The 23,786-nt window shown below is 39.0% G+C and overlaps 1 protein-coding gene across 9 annotated transcripts in view; it reads right to left on the reverse strand.

The window, feature by feature from the left end:
• Positions 1-23,786, reverse strand: part of Cfap20dc (CFAP20 domain containing) — a 289,810-nt gene that overhangs the window by 62,378 nt on the left and 203,646 nt on the right. Inside the window, exon 13 of one of the 9 annotated variants that reach the window (XR_004772275.1) lies at positions 23,290-23,786. The exons of the other annotated variants lie outside the window; for them this stretch is intronic. The gene's annotated coding sequence lies outside the window, so the exon portion shown is untranslated. Of the gene's footprint in view, positions 1-23,289 lie in introns of those variants that run through there. 9 annotated transcript variants of the gene reach the window in all.

Consider the following 23,786-nt stretch of genomic DNA (forward strand, 5'->3'; position numbering starts at 1 on the left):
GTTCATAGCAACATTATCCCAAATTGCCCAAAACTAAAAATAGCCAAATGTCCATCAGCCAATCATTGGAATTTTGCTTATCCATTTATATAATGTAACTCAGTCATAAAGTGTTATAAAAGTTTGTTACATCCCACAGTCTACATGGATCTTGAGAGCATTATGCTACATGAAAGCAGCTACATAGCATGTTATTCCATCATCTGACAAGTCTAGAGTAGGCAAATACAGACATGGAAAGTAGATTAACATGTTGGAGACTTGGAAAAGGTATGGGAGCAACTTCCAATATATAACTTCCCTTGTGATGGTGAAAATGCTCTAAAATTAGGTCACCATGATGGTTACAGAATATATTAGAACTCCTGGACTATCTATTTTAAACAGGTGATTTTTATGGTATATAAATCACCTTAATTAAAAAATAGTTTACTGTGATAGGTAGGGTTTTAGATGTGAGAGAAGGCAATGTGTTACCACTGAGACCCATGCAGATGTCCATGGTCTGCACTGCCACCTGAAGCCATGTTGATGTTCATAGGCAGCATGGCCACTGGGGGCCATGTTGATGTGAGTGGCCTGTGTAGCCACTGGAAGCCATATTGGTGTCTATGGTCCATGCTGCTGATGAGGTCCATGTCTGGGTCTGTAGCCTGTGCTTCAGCAGAGGGTTGTGTTGATGGCTGTGGTCTGTATTGCCACCAGAGACCATACTGAGGTCTATGGCATGATGTCCATGGTCCATGATCTGTGCTCTTGCTCACTGTAAAGGGCAAGGAAGCTCCCTTTGAAGTGCCATTGATGACTACAGACTCATGGTTTAAAAAAAGGACATAGAAGACTTTGGTGACAACCCCCCCCCACACACACAAAGTAACAGCCTAGACAGGACACTGCCAAAGAGAACTCTTAAAAGTTGTAATAAGGATGCTGAATTGTAGCTCTCCACAATCAAGGGCTTCTAGCAGAGCTCACGGTGGGGAAGGTCTCAGGTTTCCTTAAGGAGCTGTCCACTGAGAGCTTGACCATGCTCCAGTGAGTATATGGGCAACACAAATTGGGCTTGTATTTTTGTTCTTCTTCATTTTTATCTGGGAGTGGGGGTGGGTGGGTCACATAATAGGGGCACACCTGGGAGGACTAGGAAGTGAGTGTATTCAGGGTGCATGGTGTGAAATTCCAAAATAATCAATAAAAATATTATATTGGAAAAAATGAAGACAATTTAAACCTTCCTTGCCACATCCAACAGGTTGTCTTAGCACAAAAACATCCCTTTCAGAACCTCAGTCCTGGCAACAATACTAGAAATCTGTTATTGCTGTTCTGTTCCTTCATTTTTTTCTGTTGCAGATAGAGGACAGGTGTAACACAAATTAATAAGAACCCAGAGACTGATATTGGGATTCAAGTTTCAAGCTGAAGATCAGAAAAGCAAAGCAGTCAGCCACTAGCTCTTACCTCTACCTCAGGCTGAAAAGAGGTCCTGTCTTTCCTGACTGGAAACTAAATCTCTTCCTGTGTGTTCAATGTGGCTGGAGACTAATTGCCTCATCAGACCCTTTGGTTCTTCCTATTATACCTCTCAGATCCTGGGATTAAAGGCATGTTATCCCAAGTGCTGAGATCTCCTCTTGTGGGAGCTGTTTCTCTTTAGGACTGGTTCAATTTCATGTAGCTCAGTGTGGCCTTGAAATAACAGAGATCCATCTGCTTGTCTCTTGACTCCTGGTATTAAAGGTGTGTGCCACCACCGCCTAGCTCTATAGTTTGCTAGTATGGCTTCTGGGATTAAAGGTATGTATCACCATTGCCTGACCTCTATGGCTTCTTGCTAGCTTATTATTTTAAAAGTGAAGTAATACTGACCCAAAGTTACCGGGATGAGAATAGCTATAATTAGTTGACACTTACAGTACGAAACTGCTTCCCCTGCTCCATCCCAGTTTTATTGAAAGTCTAAAATTTCACCAAAAGATATATTGATAGCTCCCAAATAAAAACTACTCCTTTGCCTAGTGAAACTGATTATTAATGGTGTTACATTCACATGAGAAAACTATATAGCCATGAAATGATTGCTCTATTGACTTTCACCAACAAAATGCTAAGAAAGAAGGCATGATAGTGAGTATAGAGATAAAACTGATCCTGGGGACAGCTGTAAAGGGAGAGTGACAGGCAGGAGAAGTAACAGAGGATTTGTGAGGTGCTGACTACTTGGTAATCTCTGACCACTCATGCTGGCAGTTCTAGAGAATAAAACAATCGTCAGTCTAAGTAGGGAGTGAGTGTCCCCTTCACACTTAAATGTACTCGAGTTTTGCAGATGTAAATAGAGTTTTGGAAACTGTTTTGGAGTACTTCATGACAGCAAGAATAGTATGAACCCATTCTTAGAAGCTAATTTTAAACTTTAATTGCCATTTTAATTTGAGAATTCATTTCCTTCTGTTACTACTTGCAACAGTGTCTGGTTCCTGAACTGCCATTTTATATAATAACTAATGGTACGATAGTGTCCTGGGGCATCTCGTCACCAGTGAGCTATGCATCCCTGCAAGAACTTGCTTTGATTCACTGGGGACTCAGGGCTAATAATACAAATGAGGAGCAGGCCGGGGGTACAAACGGGAGCCACCCTGCTGGTCCATAATTTATAGTTATCTTGAAGCATATGTCTACCACACAAGTGGCAAATTAACACTTAAAAGACTGAGCCATAGTCTTAAAAACCCAGAACACTTTACTAAATGTAGAAGATGTGGTATCAGCCCACATAACATAAAGGAGTCAGGAGTCAACTTCTCAGAGTCTAGATTGTGTTTTATTCAATGGCAGTCACAGATCTAGGTGTAACCAGAGCCAGTGCCACTAAATATCTGCCATAAACCTTTCAGTACCTGGACAACATGACAACCCTGCATGTCATAAACATCTATCCCCTAAAAGGTCTCAGAAGAAAATTCTTGGGTAATTAAACTCAACAATTCCTTGTGAGAAGATTGGTAGTATTTAGTATAACCCATGTACCTGCGGTTTTGGGAAGGAGGGCCATAAATCAATCTTTAAATGATTTGTATAATGACATTGTAGTTTTAGAGAATGCCCCAATCCACGATCTACATAGAAATACACTTTTCTACATTTTTCCTTGATAGTTGACTTGCTAATTTTCAGAAATAATCCTGACAATTATAGCTAGATTCTTTTTATTAACTTTGTGGTGAGTTGAAAACTGATTTGTAATATTTAGCATCTGTCTTCTGAGTTCAAGGTACTTCCCAAGCTTAACAATTAAATATACATTAGAAGGAATGTGGTAGAGTCAAGCTGAAGAGACCTCATAGTCAAGGATATGACATTTTCAAGGTAACAGTAGCCTTGGACATGGGACAAGCAAAGGAGATTTCAATAAATGATAGTTTAAATTATTTTTTAAGCAATCAAGTTACTTAAGTAATTAAGATTACTGAGTATTATAGAAGTGAAAACAGCAGAGTAAATAATCTGAAATCTTGGGGGTATGAAGATGGAATGGCCCAATGGCATTAAGAAATGAGATGACAAACATGTTGACACCTGGGTGCTTATTGCCAACAGGAGTCAAGCTGCCACCAGAATAGTTATGAAAATATTTTTGGTGTGCTCTAACTGGAGGGAGCTGTTCTCTGTGGTAGACAGGCACCTGGATATTTGAAACTTAGGTTTTGACACTGCCTTGTCACTTAGTGTGAGCAAGGGCCTCTTTGCTTCTGTCTGATGAATGACATTGGTACAGTCTAAGGAAGGGTGGAGCTGGGGACTGAGGATAAGTTATAGAGCAGCCTGTAGAAAAGGCTACAGAAAAAGTTCCAGAGACTTCAGACCTTAGAATGTTTAGGAGACCCTGCAGGCCAAGTCCTCTATGGAACACAAGAAAATGGCAAAAAAGATTTGAACCTACTTGAAATACAGAACCAAGACATCAGAGAAGGCAAATTTCTTCCCTTGAGTAGGATGCTTGCGTTAGCATTAGCATCTTGGAGAACACACAGGGAGCTGTCACAGTGAATTTTGCTAAAGACTGCAGGTGTCTGTATCGACTCATACTTCAGTTAGTCTTGTGAGTTGCAATTTTTAAATGTTATTCTTTTTCCTTGTGTGGGTGTGCATGTGTGTGTTTGTACACATATGCACTTGCACGTGGATGTCAAATGCCTTTCTTGATTGTTCTCCCCCTTCTATATGGAGGCAGATCTTTAGTATGAACTTAGAACTCCCCAGTCCAACTAGTCTCACTAGCCAGCGTGCTCGAGAGATGGTCTGTCTGTCTCCTTATCATGTTGGGATTTCAGATGGGCCCCTAACCCACCCACTGTTTACAGACGTGTTGGGGATCCAAACTCCAGTCTTATATGGCAAAATCTTAACCTGATTCATCTCCTTAGCCCTAGTTTCTTCAACTTTTGAAAATCTAGAATTGCTTCTCTTCATGACAGCAACAGGCACACTGTTCACATATGAAGCTGCTCTGTCACAGAGATACCAGTGTTCAAATGACTTCTGTTCTACAGAAGCTACCCACATTTTAGCCTTTCCCTCAACTCTTCATCATCTCATCTAACTTCTGCTTTAAACAATTGGGCTTTTTTTTTTTTACAGCCAAACTAGACACTGGGTATAATAAATTGCAAGAAACAGACTATTCTGTAGCAACAGTAAATTTGGAATTGAGCCCTCACTCTAAAGAGGGCAGAGGGGCTAGAGGAAGACTCCCCTACTAATTCAGATATGTTTATGGACAACATGAATGCTACTCAATCCCTGGATTCTGTAGTTTCAGCAAGAAACTTAGACAAGACTTAGGCAAAGATCTTTTCTTTCTGGGGACAGGAGAGAGTACAATTCTGATAAAACATCAAATATCAGACTGTTTGAAAGCTATTAATTGGTGGGAATGTTCAATGTAATTTAGCACTCTGGGTTAAAAAATTCTGCTAGTTCTTCCTCAATTTAATTCTGTCCATCAGGCCTGAAGTGATGCCACCAGCAGTTTAGCTTTGGGAACAGGGAAGGCACACAGTAGGAAGCTTCTGTAAGAAGAACTATCACTCTCGTTTCTAAACACTTTATGGAAGGAACACACGAATTCACTCTATGTAGTGCCTATTCAACTAGGGGACACAAGAAGCATATGCCTGTTTAGCAACCACTTACAGTCATTGTAATTAATTTTGGGAACTTTGTTAATTTGCAAAGGCTTTATTTGCCTAGAATGCCAGAAATAATGGTTTCCATATTACTGAGCAGTAAGTAAATACACTATTCTCCTTGTATAATGGCCCTTTGGATTATGGGATTATGGGATTATGGGATAAGTGTTCTACACACACTATTTTATCTATAGTCAAAATAGTGCTATGAACAAGCAATGTCTCACCCAACCCCAGTATTTAAATGAGGTAACTGAGGCTGAAGATACCAGTAACAAGTCCAAGATCACAAGGGGAAGAATGCTGCACTTAGACTCTTGCAGGTCTGTCTGAGGCTAGTTAGTGCTTTGGGCCACTGTATCCACGGCTCCTGACTTATGGAGTGCTCTGTTTGGGAAAGCCTTGTCAGTTGGCTGCGGGACAGTATGAAGCCAGTGGGCACCTGTGATGAAACTGTCAAATGTGTGTGAGTCACCTCTAAGTGAACCTGTACAATTGGGCCAGGGTGGTGAACATATGTCCAATATGCGTGGAACCTGATCTTGAAACAGGTGCTTGGAACAAACCAATATTGTAACTGGAGGAAGCATGGGCTCAGAAACACATTTCTAAATTCTTTAAACAATGGGGTATTGCTGGAAAAACAGCTGCAAATGGCATACTCCAGTGACAAATTCAAAGAGAGACAGATGGCTTCCCTTTGAACAAAGAGTATTATATGACTTAGAAAATGTGGAACTTCATATAAATGGAACAAGGCCTTTCAAACTTTAAAATAATTTTAAAATTCATTTTTCTCTAAGTTTGGAGAGCAAAAATTACATAGAATTTTATTACTTTTTAATAAATGTGGCTTAGCTATATCCTGTTCTAACACTGGGCTGAGACACATCAGGGAGACAGTGAGGCTAATCCTTTTGCATGTTATACTAAATGGCATGGCAATTAATTCAACAAATGACCAGATTAAACAAAGTCTAAAATATCCTTTGAAAGCATTTTTCTGTCATTGTGTTTTGAGATGAAAAATGGAAATGTGATGATTAAATCAAAAGTCAAAACTATGAGTCATTGTGCAATTCTTTCCTAGGAAGGCAGGTCTTTTCTTTCCCCTAAGGAAAGCACCCAAAGTTATAATTGGTGGCCCCTTTGTCTTTCTTATGAAAATGATCAGTTTTCCATAAATTCTACCTTTTCTTGGTGCTATTACACCCTGTTCTACTTCTGCAGTTCACATATGACAACTGGGGATACCAAGTCCATTAGATAAATCTATTTTGTTTGTTTGTTTAAAGATGCATAGACTGTCATTGCAGGCTTCATTCATAATGGTTTGAATGCAGTTGTATATATGCATGAAGTTTAATTACTAGCTATCTACGTGGCTCCAATATTATCCCAAGGGCTGCACTTCTTAATTAAAAATATTTGAGTTTCACAATAAAGAACTCTATTAAAATATGAATAAAACATTCCAAAGGAGTTTACCAAGCACTCAGCAAATCAATTTCAGTAATCATTCCTAAGAGTAGTACCTTCCTAGGTCATGGGCCACAGACAGCTGTGTCCCTCCTTTGTCATGAAATGGCTAGCCACTTGGAAAGAGCACAGGTTTTCAATTGGATATCAACCCACAACCTTGAGGCTAAGTTAATGGCTGAGCTCTGTAACTGGAACAACATTACCCTCTGTCCAGGTTCTTAGCCTCTGAACCCTGGGCCATCCTTAGTTCTGCTCATTTCCTCTTTCACTTACCATATTAATTCTACACATCAAACATCTGTCTACTGCTTCCCTTCATCTTGACTCTGAACTAGCAGCAAAACACCTTGTTCCCTTCCTGCCTGTCACATCCATTCTTGACAAGCCAGAGGCAAGGAAGCATCTCAATGGTTTACTTAAAGCCTGCCCCCACCCCCAAAAACTATTAGCCTTGGGATAGAGCTTGCTCTCTTTTAAAAATATGGTCTGGGCCCCGTGTTCCTGTGTGATTATACAGCCCAGCTTTGTTCTCGAAGCCTTGTATCCAATGTTTCTGATGCTTAAAGCACTGTTCACAGGTTGCTTGTACATCTGGTATCTCAGTAAATTTTTGATCACAGCTCAGATATGACCACCCAGATAATAACTGAAGTATCCGGTATGCTGCCCAGCTCTGCCACTCTAGTATGTTATTTTTTCATATTCTCTCTGCATAGATTCCTTTGCACAACTGTTGTTTTCAACAGCTATAGCCCATTAAAGACAGAATCTCTAGCAGTGAGAATTCTTGACCTTATGCACTCAGCAGATGGTCTTATTCAAAAGGTGACCCAAATAGCAATATCCTATCACTCTTGAGGAGATTTTAGATGTCCAGCATAGGTGATAGTGATGTCACTTATGATGACATGTCAGAAATCCAAATGTATGGCTGAATGTGCTAGCCCAGCATTGATAATGGCATACTGATGCCAGGAGCCAGGATAATTCTCAAGATTGATACTTGGCATCAAGTATGACATCTAGCTGGTGCTATTTGTCTGTGTTAGGTTTCAATAGTAAGACCACAATAGTTAAAGTACAAAATCAATGAAATTAGGAAAAAATTCCATCAATGATAATTTATTAAGGTGCTGAAGAAGAAAAGAAATAAAGGCACATGGAAGTAAAGCTACCTTTTTACAGTGACATGATCCTATGTATAGAAATCTACAAACAGACAAGTTCACCAAGGTTATAAGATACAAATTGACTGTACTTCTATATATTAGTAATGGACACATAAAAATGAAACAAAAATTCTATAAAAATGATAAAATGGGAATAAATTAACAAAAGAAGCTAAATCTATGTGTGGAAATGTCGAAGCACTGCTAAAAGACTGAAAAACAGAAAGATAGGCCACGGGTTTGAAGGCTTAATATGGATGAGATGGTGGTACTAACAAGTTGTTCTGGAGATATGGTGTCATCCCATGTCAGTCAGCTCCCCATCACACACTGCTATATTTGATATAATGAACTTATCAGGAAAAGTTTATCTGGTTGACGATTCATGAAGTTCCAGTCTAAGATGGGCAGACTCACTGCTTTAGGCCTCTGGTGGCACTCCAGAGATGCATGGCAGCGGATATATGGTAGACTAAGTTCTTTTATATCATAATCCAAGAGAAGCAAGAGAAGGAAAGAAGAAAAAGATAAAAAGATGGGACCTGCCTCTCACAATGCCATTCAAGGCCCAGTGCCAATGACAGAAGACTGCCCATAGCAGTCCACCCTCCAAAGGTCCATAGCATATCAAAGTAGCCCCACTACAGGCAGCAAGCCGGCCACAGAGGGGCCTGTTTTTAGTAAATCCACAGCTGCCTTTTATGCCAAAACTGACATTCTCAAATTCATACAGAAATGCAAGAACAAGGAAATGCATAGTAAGAACAAGGAAAGGGCAGAGTAAAGTTGGAGAAAGTACACTTCTTGATTTTGAAGCTTACAGAGTTAGAATAATAGTGCTAATATAGTACTGACAGAGAGAATACACACACACACACACACACACACACACACATATATATATATATGTGTGTATACATATATATATCATTTATCATTATATTGGAAGAAACTTCTTTTTCAAAAAATATGCTAGAACATTGAATTTCCATATTAAATAATGTAGGCAGACAATCCCCCACAGTACATATTCATAAAGGAAATTAAGAGTCAGAGCTATAAGAAAATATCAGAAGAAGTATTCAGTGTAAATATATGTGGCCTTGGGTTAGGCATTTTTTTTAGATATACTACCAAATGCACAGCAATGGAGTAAAACAGCAGGTTCATCATAATTTAAAATGCTCATGATTCAAAAGGTACCGTGAGTAAATTAAAAGGCAACACACAGAGTGGAAGTAAATATTTTAAATCATATATCTGGTAAGGAAGGTTCATTCAAACTCTATTAAGAATTCTTGCAAATGAATAATGCTAAGATAATCTAATTAAAAATAGGCAAAGGACTTGAATAGACATTCATCCCAAAGAGATATATAAATGGATAATAAGCAACATGAAGTGTTGTTCAACATCATTAGTCATTACAGAAATTCAAATAAAAATTAGTGGGCTACCACTTAACAGCCACTAGGATGGCTTAAATACTAAAGAGAGACCAGAAGAAACGCTGATTAGCATATTCAGAGAGTAGAACCTTCAGACACTGCTCATGGGAATGGAAAACAGAGCAGACACTTTGGGACAGTTTGGCAGCTCTTCCTAAGAGCAGTTTCCTATGACTTATCACTTTTACATATGTACTCAAGAATACTGAGTACAAATGCCTGCAGGGAACAACACCAAAACAAAACCAAAACAAAACACTTGGCCACTTGGTAATGAAGGTTCATTGTGTCCTCATTTGTAACAGCCAAAAATAGAAGCAGTCCAAACCTCCTCACTTGACAAATGAATAAAGAAATAAGGCATAACCACATAAAGGATTTAGGTTCAGTGTGACTTATCTTGGTTCTCAACTCTGAGGGATTTCCTTAATTAAATAATTGAAGTGGGAAGGCCCACCTTGAATCTGGATTTTTTTAGGGTGGGCAGTACATCTTTAAAATGGGCTGTACCAGGTGGAAGCCTAAATAAAACCATGAAAGAAGGAAGCTCTTGACCACTCTTTGCCTGTTTGCTTTTACTCTCACTGGCAAGTTCATTCATTCACTGACACTTGAACCTACTTCTTTGGGATTCCAGCATATAGTGATGATATTCCAGCATATACATCCAGCCTCATGAACTAAACAACTGCATTCTTGGACTTGCCATTGGTAGACAGCCATTGTTGGACAAGCTGGACCACAGAGTGTATTGGAGTGGCATGTAAGCCACTCTAATACATCATATATCTCTATATATCTACATAGATATAGATTCTCATACACACACACACACACACACACACACACACACACACACACACACACACTCCATAAGTTCTCCTCCTCTAGAAAATCCCAACACAGAATGAATCAAGTGCTTTGATGTATATATTCAACAAAGGAATCAGACACAGAAGGCTACATAAGATGTTTTCCTCTGTATGAAATGTCCTGAACAGGCAGGAAAGTGGTGCAGAACATGGTGAGGGCAATGGAAATGACTGTTAGTGGGGACTGGATTTCTTTTGAAATGATAGTGGTGATGCCTGCATATTGATAATAAACTAAAACTGAATTGAACATTTTAAAGGATGGATTCTGTCATGTGAAAAGAGTTAATAAGGTAGTCAAAGTGAGAAAAGCTACTCCTCCAGGTCTCTGGGGGAATCCCCTTTGTGCAGAAGGCATTTGAGAAAACTTTCACAGGTTCTTAGTTGCAAACATCTAGAACCCACTGTAAGACAATGAACATGGACTTGTTTCAAATGTGTCTCTGAGGAACACTCCATTCCTGCTGTTATTTCACTCTTCAGTGAGGCAAGACTACCTTTTGCCGTCAATAATTTTATGTCCTATTAAAGTAAGATGGTTGGTCACATTTGCAAATGCAAGACATGGATCTTGGTGATTACATGGGTTGTCAGAGATAGAACTGGACTAGTTTGAGCTTTCAAGCCATTTAATTCTGTGTCATTATGTGGGTATGTGCATGAGTGCTGATGTTGAAGGAGGCTGAGGAGCCCTGGAACTGGAGTTAGACTGAACTGGCGTCTTCAGGGAAAGTATATGAGTCCCCAGTGGCTCAGCCATCTCTCCAGCCCATGTCTAAGTTTTGACACTGAGGCCAAATTTCTTTGCATGAATGGAAAGCCATACCTTTGTGCCTTTAGTCCTCCCCAAAGACAAAGTTCCTCTCTATGCTCATTCCTCTGGAGCTTCTGTCAGTTGGTGTCTTCAGGTGGAAATGGAATAGTGACTTAAAAGTTGCTTCATGGGAGAAGAGGTATGTTGGACTTGGGCTTTGAACACAGGAAACTAAAAAACCCCTGGAAATGATCCTAAGGGTTTCTGATAACTGCCTTAACTCAAGTGCCTCTTAAGTGAGGAAAACATATAGAGTCCATCACTAGCTTTCTCTCCAAACTTTGGTTCATTATTCTTTCTGTCACTCCCTTGCTGAGTGACAAGGAACTTCAAGTCCATTTGTGCCTTTACAGGCTCACTTCTGTGTTCTGGTTTTGTTTCTATAAAAAAATTACCAGATAAGAAGCAAACTACTTTTTGGATACGCAGACTGACAGACTGTATTTAACTGTGATAGCAAAGAATTTTCCATTTGGGTATTGCTGAAGAGAGGTTATTAGCATTACAAAGAAGTGGCACACAGTTATCCTCATGGCATGCTGCATATGGGCAGTGATTCTAGAGTTACAAAGAGAATCCATGCTCAACTATAGCAGCTGTTGTTCCTGAACAATGTAATCTGTTACATCTGACTGTCCCCATCTGAGCAGTGGGCACAATGAGAGTCCCTGTCACTTGGGGCCTTTGTGAAAATTAAATGAAAAACTTCGTGCACAGGGGTGTGGCACACTGATGGACACAAGGAAATGCTCATATACATTAGTCACTTCCATTGTAATCATGATAATGACTTGTAGTAGGTAGTATCTTATTCCAAAAGGCTTAGCGAATAAATGGGCCAAAGTCTTGCATTGTAAGAAACATAGAATGTTTCTTGGACATTACACATACAAATTTTCATGTTTGAAAGCAGAATGTGTGTGGTTTGTTCTACAGTATCTAGTTTTTTGTTCAGTTTCTGAGTATACTTTATAAGAAAATGGAGAAAGAGAAGTATTAATGTGGAAAGGGAAACATCAATCTTTTGGGTACAAATGCAGCCAGCACACAACTAGTTTCGGGATTTAGCCGAGGACACGGCTTTACTCTTAACCTTCACTCATATCATTTATTATTTGTGAAATGGTTGCAGAGAGACCAGAAAGTGAAGAGAGTAATGATGCTTTTATGGCTCCTAATGTAGATTGTTATTGAAAATCGGTCAATTTAACGGGCAAGCTTTTGGCTCAAAAAATAAGGTCCTCATTTATAATTTGCAGACAGTGATCACTCAAATTATAGGAAGTAACTGGCAAATAAAAAATAACTGTTATGATGAGAACCACATAATTATGTTTCTCATTAAAAACATGAGGCATTCTATTATCCCTGGGATGTGCAGCACACTCTTTAACAGCTGCTGTAAGTGAACTAAAGCATCTGAATGGGAAAGAAAATACATTACTAATCACCCAAATGATGAAGAATAATACTGTAGTAAATGGGCACCAAAGCACAACCAACAGGAAGTCCCACCCACGCAGAAACCACTATTACACTATACCCAGACCCTTCTGAAATCCATTTCAGCTTTCCTCCCAGACTTATTTTAGGAGAGTTTTGCTTGCTGAAGCTGTCATGTAGTAGGACAATAGGTTCCTTTGCTTTGATAATGGGATCTGGATTTTTCTTTTTCTTTCTTTTTTTTTTTTTTGCAGATTTTTTATTTGAATTAGAAACAAGATCGTTTTACATGCCAATCCCAGTTCCCTCTCCCTCCCCTCCTCCACTACCCTCCCCCATCTAAAATCCTACCTACCACATATCCTTTCTACTCCCCAGGGAGGATGAGGCCTTCCATAGGGGGTCATCAGAGACTATCATATCCTTTGGGATAGGGCCTAGGCCCACCCCCATGTATCTTGGCTCAGGGAGTATTCCTCTATGTGGAATGGGCTCCCAAAGTCCACACCTATGCTAGGGATAAGTACTGAACTTCTACAGGAGGTCCCGTAGACTTCTGAGGTCTCCTCACTGAAACCCACATTCCTGGGGTCTGGATCAGTCCCATGCTGGTATTTTAGCTATCAATCTGGGGACCAAGAGCTCCCTGTTGTTCAGGTCAGGTGTTTCTGTGGGTTTCACCAGCCTGGTCTGGACCCCTTTGCTCATCACTCCTCTTTCTCTGCAACTGGATTCCAGTTCAGTGCAGTGACTAGTTGTGGGTGTCTGCTTCTACTTCCACCAGCTGCTGGATGAGGGCTATAGGGTGGCATATAAGTCAGTCATCAATCTCATTATCAGGGGAGGGCAGTTAAGGTAGCCTCTCCTCTGTTGCTTAGATTGTTAGCTGGTGTCATCTTTGTGGGATCTAGAATTTTCTAAGAACATCTTTCCTTCCTTCCTTTAGGGCTAGAATGGTATGGGACACACAAGAGATATATTTGTGATGGCTAGCCTTGGTTGACAATACAACTGGATTGAGAGATGCCTAGAAAACCGTTAGAACACACTTTCTAGAAGTGTCTGTAAAGATGGTTCCAGAAATGCTTTTTTTTGGGGGGGGTGGTCAGGAAATGAGAAAAAATCCACACGGAGTATGAGTAATATTACCCAGCGAGATGTGGTCCTAGCTAGAACAAAGAGTGGAAGGTGGCAGCTTGCACTCTTTGCTGTTACTATGACCCAGGAGCATCAAACAAGATTATTAAGACTTTCAGTGTGGACTCCCAGCAGTGACTCTCCTAGGCTTTCAGTCTTAGACTGGGTCTATAGGGTCTATATCACTGTTACCTCCCATTCTAAGGCTTTCAGCTTTCTAGTTTGAGAAGCTACTTTTTTCTCAAACTATCCAAGCAGCAGGTGGCCATGGTGGGACCTTTTGAAGCCTTTGATTCTGTAAGCTATCTAATAGATTAACTTTTTAATGTACATTAGATGAGTTATTTTCCTCTCCAGAGCCTTGAGTTATTTTAAAGTTACTTCTATCCATTTGCCTCACCATGGAATTCTTGCTTTCTGGTGGTCCTGCTTCCAGGGAGGCCCGTTCTAAGTATCTTGCCCATGTCTACCGTACTCTTTAAGTGGGCTAACACAGAAGCACTAGTTCTTGGGACTGGAGAACCTTGGATACTGTGATTACCCTACAATGTGGAATAAAGTGAAAATAATTTTGGGCAGAAACTTGTGAATAAGATATAAAGTACATGTTTTTAACAAGTTAATATAATCGATGAATAAGGCACTATATATTTTACTTTAATATGAAAAGAAAAATATGAGCAACTAAAATAGCTATATAAATTACAAATAGGTATTAATAATTTGCTAAAATGTCTTTCTATATAGTAAGTAGTATGGATAAGGCACATTTTTCTACTCCCAAGTAAGTAAGTTATTAGAGAACATTTAAAAAAATCACATATTCACTTCAAAGAACATTTAAAATAGGACCCATGAATTGCCAGCAGCATCTAAGAACAGCATATTTGTCTACATACTAAGCTAACTGTGGGAAGAGAGAGAAATAAACGGTGTTCTCAGAACATGTAGGTTTAGTGAGGCATTTTTTTTGCCTGCTGTCAGGCAATTTTATTGTTTAAGAGCAGTAGATAATGAAACGTGTTTTATAAAGTATTTTTCTTATGTGAACATTTCAATGAAAAGTGTATTGGTCCAGAAAAATATCAACATCCTCTTCAATATAATTGCTTGGATAGCTCAAAGTGAATGCTAGCAGAATTTTACATCTGTATAGTTCTGTGATTTATCCATGGGAAAGCAATGCTAAAAAAATTTTCAGATCTAAGTGAAGAGAAATTACATATAGAAAATCAATGGCCATGAAAATAATAATTAATGGAAAGAAGAAATATGGGGCTATTTCTTATGCTATGAATTACTACATATTATAGCATAAAATTTCATGCTAAGAAAATGTGTCCACAAGATTGGGCTATAGGCAGTCCTGTAAGGCATTTTCTTAATTAGTGACTGATGGGGGAGGGCCTAGCCCATTGTGGGTGGTGTCATCCCTGGGATGGTGGTTCTGGGTTTTGCTTAGCAACCCAGTAAGCAATACCTCTCCATGGCTTCTGTATCAGCTCCTGCCTTCACCTTCCTGCTTTCTTTGAGTTTCTGTCCTGACTTGCTTTGGTGATGAGCAGTGATATGGAAATAGAGGCCAAATAAACTCTTTTCTTCTCAACTTGATTTTTGGTCATCTCAGCAACAGAAACCCTAAGGCATGCTATAGAATAATGTTTAAAGAAATAACTATGTCACTGTAAATAATTATGGTGGATTTTTCTAATTTGACTCACTTGTATTTATATACAGTAAGCAAATGGGTATTAAACAGATTTATATCAGGGGAAAGATAAAATTTATTTTAAAATCATAGCACACTTAGAAGATAGTAAGTGGTGTCTGATGATCTATATCCTGACACTAAATGTATACAGCTTCAGCAAACTATTCCTTGAAATTCCATCACAGGAACACAGAACCAAATGCAGTTATTACCAAATTTGGCATTTTATAAACAAAATATTTGGTGTCAAAGTTGGACTGTTTAGTTTCATATAGCTCGATAATAATGATCCGTTCAGGAAGGTGAAATTCCCCTCGAGAATGAAGAACATGCGATGGTGAGGAAGCAAGCATGTTCTAGGCTGAGCACGGCACAAGGGCATTAGCAGAGCTTTTAATTACAAGACATCTGTTACTGTCTCTCCCACTTCCTTTCTTGGTCATCATGTTTAGAGTCTTGTACTGGTCAACATGGCTGGCAGGAACATAAAATAATCGCCATCTGGAGATTTTATTTAGGAGGCAATGAAGAATTATGTGATTTGAAACAGAATACCATAATGACACAGATTGGAAGGAATGGGTAGGGTACTGTTGTGGAGTGCTGAGATAGTGTAACTAACTGTCTTGGAAGGAGAGGATATTCTAAGGACAGACACTTGGGCCCTCCTCTTGGCCATTATTGAAACAATGGTCCTCAAGATAGTGGATTTCCCCAGGAATGTCATAGGGGGAGTCAGAATAATGGGTGCCAGTCAGAGAAGAACTTGTCTCCCAAGAAGAGATTTCTGACAATTCTGACTCCTTGTCAGACCACCTTTAGAGGCTGGATCTGAGACACTGATGGTGGGCAGTCCATACTTCCACCAGGACCACTGAGCTATGCATCCCCCCTCCCTCTATTTAAATCTAAACCTCATGTTAGGGCCGTGAAGATGGACCTGGGGAGATCACTGGATCTTTATATTTGTGCTTCTTCCTAATGTAGACACACTGAATAAATCTCTTCCTCTGTTTTTTACTATTACTCATTTGATTGGGCTACTGGGGATGGGTGGGTGAGTTTTTTGAGGCTTCCAGAGCCCAGGCTCTGATACCAGAACAGTGGAAATGGAGGTCTATCAGGAGATTGTGATATGGAGTAGAAAAATGCACAGGTGCTCATGTCCAGGAACTGATGTTGGAGAAGCTAGACTGATTTCAGTTTTGGAATCAGCATTTTAAGGGTGGAGTTTGCCAGACTTAACACCTATAGGGTCTCTTACAAGGACTCAGTGTAGCTTTCTTATCCATGAATTTTCCTGTGATGTCTACAAAATGCTGTACATGTAGCCTAATAAATAATGCCAATTGCAAAGGCTCCTATATCCTGCCTTTGACATAATACACATATATACCATTGCTTTCATTTCAGTGTGGGGGTCAAGCCCAGGGCCCGGTGTACATTCTAGGCAAGCTCTCAACTACTGAGCTATATCCCAGCTTTGCGTGCGTGCGTGCGTGTGTGTGTGTGTGTGTGTGTGTGTGTGTGTGTGTGTGTGTAAATGAACAGAGGATGTTTGGATCACAGAAATCCCACTGACACAAGTTTTTATCAGTTAGAAGTAAATGTTTTGCTTTGCTTTGTGTTTGCAGAAGAGATAACACTGTATAGCAGTCAGACCAAATTTTTAGGAAGGAAGGAGGGAGGGAGGGAGGGAAGGGAAGGAAGGGAGGGAGGGAAGGAAGGGAGGGAGGGAAGGGAGGGAGGGAGGGAGGGAGGTTGGTTGGCTGGTTGGCTATGCTGAATTCACCAGAGCTGTCTTAGAACTAACTTAGGAGGTATTTGCTGACTTTTCTATTCCCCTTCTTCTAGACTAGACTAAACAGATCCTTTTTGTATCTTTATGCAAATGAAGTATTACCACTCATTCACTAGTAGGAGACTGGGCATTGTTCCAGTGTCTCTGGCACTCATTTCTAGTTTTCCATCCAAAGACACTTGCGTCAACAATGTGAGCATCCTCAGAGTGCTCAGTGCTGGGAAGGGGAAGCATACTCAATAAGCGGATTACAAAAGAGAGCAGGGTCTCCTGGGACTGAGGCATGGACAGAGATAGCCACAATGTCACTGACCTTTCTTTACCATCTGTGGGACTCTGATAAGTTTCTCTGTTATTTGTAAAATGTTCATGAAACTAGCATAAACAAAAATTAGGCCTGGTGAATATCAGCAAGACATGTCCCTGAGAAATGAACCCTCTGCCACCATCAACAAGCCATTATTGACTGAGGCTTTAAGACCAAGCTTGACACCACCACTGTCTGCTAATCCCAACTGCTTCCCACAGAAAGAAATGGTCACAAGACAACAGGCAGGTACAGCACTAGAGGGTAATTATGAACATCAATGATGCACTGCATATTCTAGAAACCTAGAGATAAGGATTTAAGGAGTATGACATGAAAAACTTAAGTTGGAGAAGATACACCCAATCTGATTTAAATAATAAGGTATGTACATGTATTGAAACATCACACTGTACACTATTAATCTATACAGATTTTATATTCAGTTAAGTGAATGAAACTGAAAACCAGAGAGAGGACAGCAGCAAAAACAATACTACTCATAAGGTAAGAGGCAGTGAGGAACATCCCTCCAGAGCTCAGATACTTTCTTGTGAAAATTTGAAAAGTGAGTCAACCCCAATTCATTTAGAAGGCCCTGAACAAATGAATTCACTTGATAGGAAATCTACTTCTCCATCCACAATGCATCACGGTACAGCCTTTCCTTACTCCCAGTTATTACTTCAGGAATTCCTTTCTCTTTGTTTGGCATAAATAGAGTTTATATACATGAAATTACTCAAAAGCATGTATCTAGGCATTCAGTTCACATTTTTCTTAAGTTATATCCTGGTTTGGCTATCAGCCAAGAAGAAGATGTATGCCCCAATGAGTCTATCTCCATGCTAATGTGCTTCTGTGCTATTTTAAATATATGGAAAGGACAAGTAACTGGGGGATCTACACAGGTAACCATAGATATGTGCCCATTGGCTGTCCCGGGACCATCAGTTGTAGTTTATACAAGATTCAGAAAGGGAATTAAGATGATTGAGAAGATGATATGTAAGATTAAATTTAATTAATATTTTGATGTGACCTGGATCAGCTTCTCAGTTAGAGGAAAATTCTATGGTCTTCACTGCCACAGGGACACTGAGAGCACTTTGTTCTTTTCTTCAGTAATGCTTCTGCCTCTTGTATAAGATATTGATGTTGTTCATTGATTTCACATATGTACCCCATTTGGGCTCAACCTGCTTATGAGTTAATTTCTGTGTGAGCTCTATGCATTTGTTACATGCATGAGAAGTTAGCTTCCTTAGAATGAATTGAATGGCCACATTCTCCTTTTGGTTGATCACGGAGCTACTGAAAACCCCACATCCATTGAATGTACTTTGTCAGAGCAGCAAAAAGGTCATCTACCATTTTCACATTCCAGTCCTTTGCTCATCTGTTTCTCAGAAGAACAAACACAATGATTTTGAGTCAAACATATATATACCCCCAAAGCTCCTGCACCACTTGTATTTGGGCATAGAAACACTTGTTTGTTAAATATTCAATCATACCCCAGTGCCAGGAACTTCAATAGAGAGTGCCTGATTAACTGTAGTACGGCATATGCATGCTGAAGTGGATGATTTCCCTGAGGAACCCGCACTTCCTTTGTTGAGCTACATTTCTTAGAAGGATGTGCAGATGGGCATTTGGACAATCATTTCTGGATGCACAGAACGGATGGCTCTTGCTGAGCTGTAATTTTGAAAAGATAATTTTAATGACTCTTGAGGGCCACTGACTTAGAGCAGATGGGACCCAGGCTCTTTGAATCACAACTTTCATGTTGAGTGAATCAGGACAGAACTCATTCTAGCCTTTGTAAAAATGGATAATCATATTTACCTAAAGAAAAAAGTCTATAACATTCTTAAAATGCAATAAAACATATCTGCAATATTCTAAGTTCATCTTTGATGGCAATCTTGAATTGCAGTCTGGTGAGTGGAAGTTTTCATTTCGGCCAACATTTTAAACGTTCTAATTGACAACCCTTTCAGCTAGACAACAGGCCTGGCTAACAGTTGAGACAGTATAGATAATACTTATGTTGTTTCATGAAAACAAGACTGACCATTCCATGTATCTTAAATGTCTTTGGAACAACCATCTCCAAAATGGATTTACACTTCTTCACTGTTATAGGAATCCTCAAAGTCTCAGTTTCTCAGGATGACAAGAAAAAGTGACAGCAGTGCCTTAGCCGTCATTGCACTCACTTGTAAATAAACTGCAAGGAGGACATGGAGGTTCTTAGCAAGCACCCATCCTCCACCATGTCTGACTCTGTTACAGTATTGTAATTCTGTGGTGAGGCAATGACTGCCTGGGATGGGAAAGTATAAGCATATGAATATTTGAAGAAGTCATAAGGTTCCCATAAATGTTCAAGACAAATCACATTTTCCAATGCAGTAGATTTGATATTAGAGAGTTCTTACACAAAGTCCCACCCAAAAGCAAACACTGATATCCAAAAACATCAGTTTCTACAAAAATGGTAGAATGTTGGGTTTTAAGTAGAGGACTAACTTATGCCTTTATCACCACCTGTACAACAATGCAGTCTAGCAGAGGGGACCAGGCAGCCTGTGGCTTTTTCAGAAATGCCTCAGTGAGCAATAGTAAAGACATACTGAAATAAACAGGCCAAAAGGATTATTCACACAGAATAAATGTTAGATTTATCTGCAGGTCATTCTTGAGAGTACATTACATTACAATGCATAAAATACAGGAAAAATATGTGAGGCAATATATTTAAAAGTCCTTCCATTTTCCTAATACATATGTTGGCATTTAAAAGTTTTCAAGACTATACATATCACATGTGAATCAAACATACTTTCCATTATATGTATACAGATGTGTGAAAGAGGCTATTTAAAGGAATGTGGAGGTGGATAACTTATAGTACAACCCAGTAATACATTCTATTAGGAGAAAACACAAAATGAAATAGCTAAATTACTGAATGTTAAAAATACCTTAAAAGTAACAATACCAGGAAAGAAGAGATGCAGGTATTTTACATAGTTGTTTACACAACTGTCCCTTGCTAGTTTCTATCCACTGGATGGAAAGAAGCTATGGAAGCTTTCCCACCTAATCTCACTGTGACAGGCAGTCAGTCTATATTAATTTGTGTCTCATAGGGATATTACGGGGTCTCAATGCTCTAATATGAATCGCTGTAGAGGATGAGTATGTGTGTTTGAAACCATCTCCTTCAGTATGTGCTACATAGCCACAGTTGGGGTGGTGGGAAGTGATAGTACTATAGATCTAGATAAAATTAAATTAAGGGCATAATGAAACATTAATTTAAAGCTAGTTCAAGTTGCAAACCAGGTGCATCTACTAGCCATGTTGGGGATAATGACAAGACACCAAATGGCTTCTTTTAGATGATGTGTCAGTATGCAAAGACCTCTGTTTTAATAGCTTTCCTAAGATAATTCAATTTACATGGTAGTTTCAATTTTATAGCTTGTCATGAAATATGTTTCTGTAATGCTGTTTTCAAATAAAAGGTACAACTTCAAAATTAATTGAGCACCAGCTATTACTATATATGACAGCCTGGGGAATAAAATACACACCAAGCAGAGTGTAGAGAATACTTTAAAAATTCATCCTTTTGAGGCTCAAACAGTGATCTCAGATGTGAACTAATTAAGGTAGTAGCACCTTACATCATCAAGACTATATATCCCTAGAGCCTTATTCGGAGGGGTCTTTACTACAGACTGTGTACTTTCTGTCTATCAAACAGCATAATCTGATTCTACCTGCTTTGTATGTTACTGAATTTAAACTAGTTTCTCCTTAAATACTACTCACTTCTCAAGCACTACAGAAAGTCTTTTAATCACTAAGTACAAGTTTCAAGTATAATAAATAATATAATTATTACCAGTTTGTACAATAAAATATTAATGCTTTCCTTAACTATAATTATCTTATTCTAAGGATGTAACAGCCCAAAACAATGTAACTAACATTAAGGATGGTCCAATTATCTAAACTAATTTCTTCTAACTTGGAGATGTATATAAAATGAATACTAAAAATATAACTCAATGGCTTATAAATCAATAAATAAGAGAAGTTATCCTGCAAGAAAGTATATGAGACCCCTCACCAGTAATGGGGGTTGTCCTTCTGTATATATGTTTCTCTCATTGGTTGATAAATAAAACACTGGTTGGCCAGTAGCCAGGCATGAAGTATAGGAGAACGCTGGGGAGAGGATGCAGAAAGAAGCCTCCAGAGCAGATGCCATGTAGCTGCTGAGGGAACAAGATTCTCCAGTAAGACAACACCACGTGGAAATACTTAGATTAATAGAAATGGGTTAATCATTAAGAGGGAGCTAGTCAATAAGAAGCCTAAGCCTTTAGCCAAACCGTTGAATAATTAACACAAGTCTCTGTGTGTTTATTTGGGGCTAACTGGCTGTGGGACCAGGTGGAACAGAAACTCCAGCTATACCCCAGCAAACAACCAAACAAAAAAGGAAATAGGTTTTGTAATTATACTTATGCGAATGAATATAGTTCAGCTTTTTATTTTTTTATTTATTTTTTAAAGATAATTTATTTATTTTATATACATTCGTGTTTGTCTGCAAGTATGTCTGTAAGGGGGAATCAGATCCCCTAGAAGAGGAGTTATGGACAGTTGTGAGCTGCCAGGTAGGTGCTGAGTTTTGAACCCGGATCCTCTGGGAGAGCAGCTAGTGCTCTTAACAACTGAGCCATCTTTCCAGCCCCTCAGCTTTTTATTTTTAAACATTGTAATATTTTGGGTTGTATCTTATTAGTGTCTCTGACTCTGTGATATGGAAAGGTTTCTGTCCCTTCTCTTTTGGCATTCTTAGGAGGCTTTGATTAACAGTGAGCCAGGCAGGTGTTAGTACTGAGATGGTCCCACCACAGACTCCAGCTATATGCTCCTGGTCACATAGTTTGGGGGGAATGCATGATGAATTTATTTTCAATTTGATATAGTTATTAATAAATACATTTTTGGTAAAATAAGAACTGAAGGGCATCAGAAGTAGAAGAGGTAGTAGAAAAAGAAAGCACATGAGTGATATCAAATACAAACTACAGAACTGAAAGTCTTCCATTCCCCGTAAAACTTGATCGCTTGAGGCATATACGTCATACAGACATAACAGCTAAGTTCCTCATGACATGCTTTTTCCAGGGTAGTCCTCATAAAACTGCTGTCATTGTTTCCCAGAGAACGACTATTTCTCATCTGTCAGGAAATTTCTACTATTAAAGTACATCTTTTGGGCTAGAGAAGAAAGACAGTGTCCTGTGCTCCTTGGAAAGACATAAGCCTATCCCTTATAAGTATGAAATGTTAAGAATAAACTGACCAGTTTTGCCAAATAAACCTTAGAAGTGCTGCCACAGGATGGAAGCCCTATTAAATAATGAAGTTTTTGCAGCTTAATGATTTAACGGCAAAAGACATACAGATATGTCCAACATTTAACATGGTGGCATGAAATGTACTATGCTTAGCATCATGTATTACTTCAGCACATGCAGAAGTTGGAATATTATATAAAATGATTCTATATACATTTAGCAAACAAAATTCATTAGAAGATGTAAACCCCATCATTACTGTTAAAGCTCTAAGCAATGCCCCCATATTCTTGGCTGGCATTGCACATGGAGGTATGGACATAATCTACAACACACTGTACACAGGGCCTGCCAGCATAACCTATTTAGTGAGCTCCAATGCAATAACAGACCATGCTTCAGAAAGAAAAAAAGTGGTGGAAATGATATCCAAGGCCTCCACATGCACTGTACACAAGTGTATCCAACACACACAAACCACATATGTACACACATATGCACACACATAGATGATTAATTTCACAGAGATAAAGTTGTAATAATTAGTTTTTGAACAAATATTTCTAAGCCATATTCAGTTTGAGTTTCAACAAATTTGTAAGAAAACTTTTTTTATCAGTTTACTAACTTACAATATATTTATATTCTAAATAATTCCAGACAAACACCTCCTGTAAGGAGGGTCCCAGTACTAATTCATGATTCATTATCTAACCTTTAATTGGCACAACTCTTGAAATTATGGGACCATATGGAAAATAATGAGTCCTAATAGTTCTAAGGTGAAAAGATGGCAGGGGAGGAAGGAGCCAGAAAAATGTCAATCCCGAATGCTTAGCAACCACAACACTGCTTCCCCAGAGACCCTGATCACTGGGTTGGCAGCTTTTCAGTGGTCTTGTTATCATGTACTCAACTATAAATTATTTCTAATTCTGTGAGGCAAAGATTAAAATGAAAAAATCATAAACAACTAAAAAATTGGCTTCCATAATTAAACATGAAATTGTCTGT

Source organism: Cricetulus griseus (genome assembly GCF_003668045.3).
Source record: "Cricetulus griseus strain 17A/GY chromosome 1 unlocalized genomic scaffold, alternate assembly CriGri-PICRH-1.0 chr1_1, whole genome shotgun sequence".
NCBI classification, from domain to species: Eukaryota; Metazoa; Chordata; class Mammalia; order Rodentia; family Cricetidae; genus Cricetulus; species Cricetulus griseus.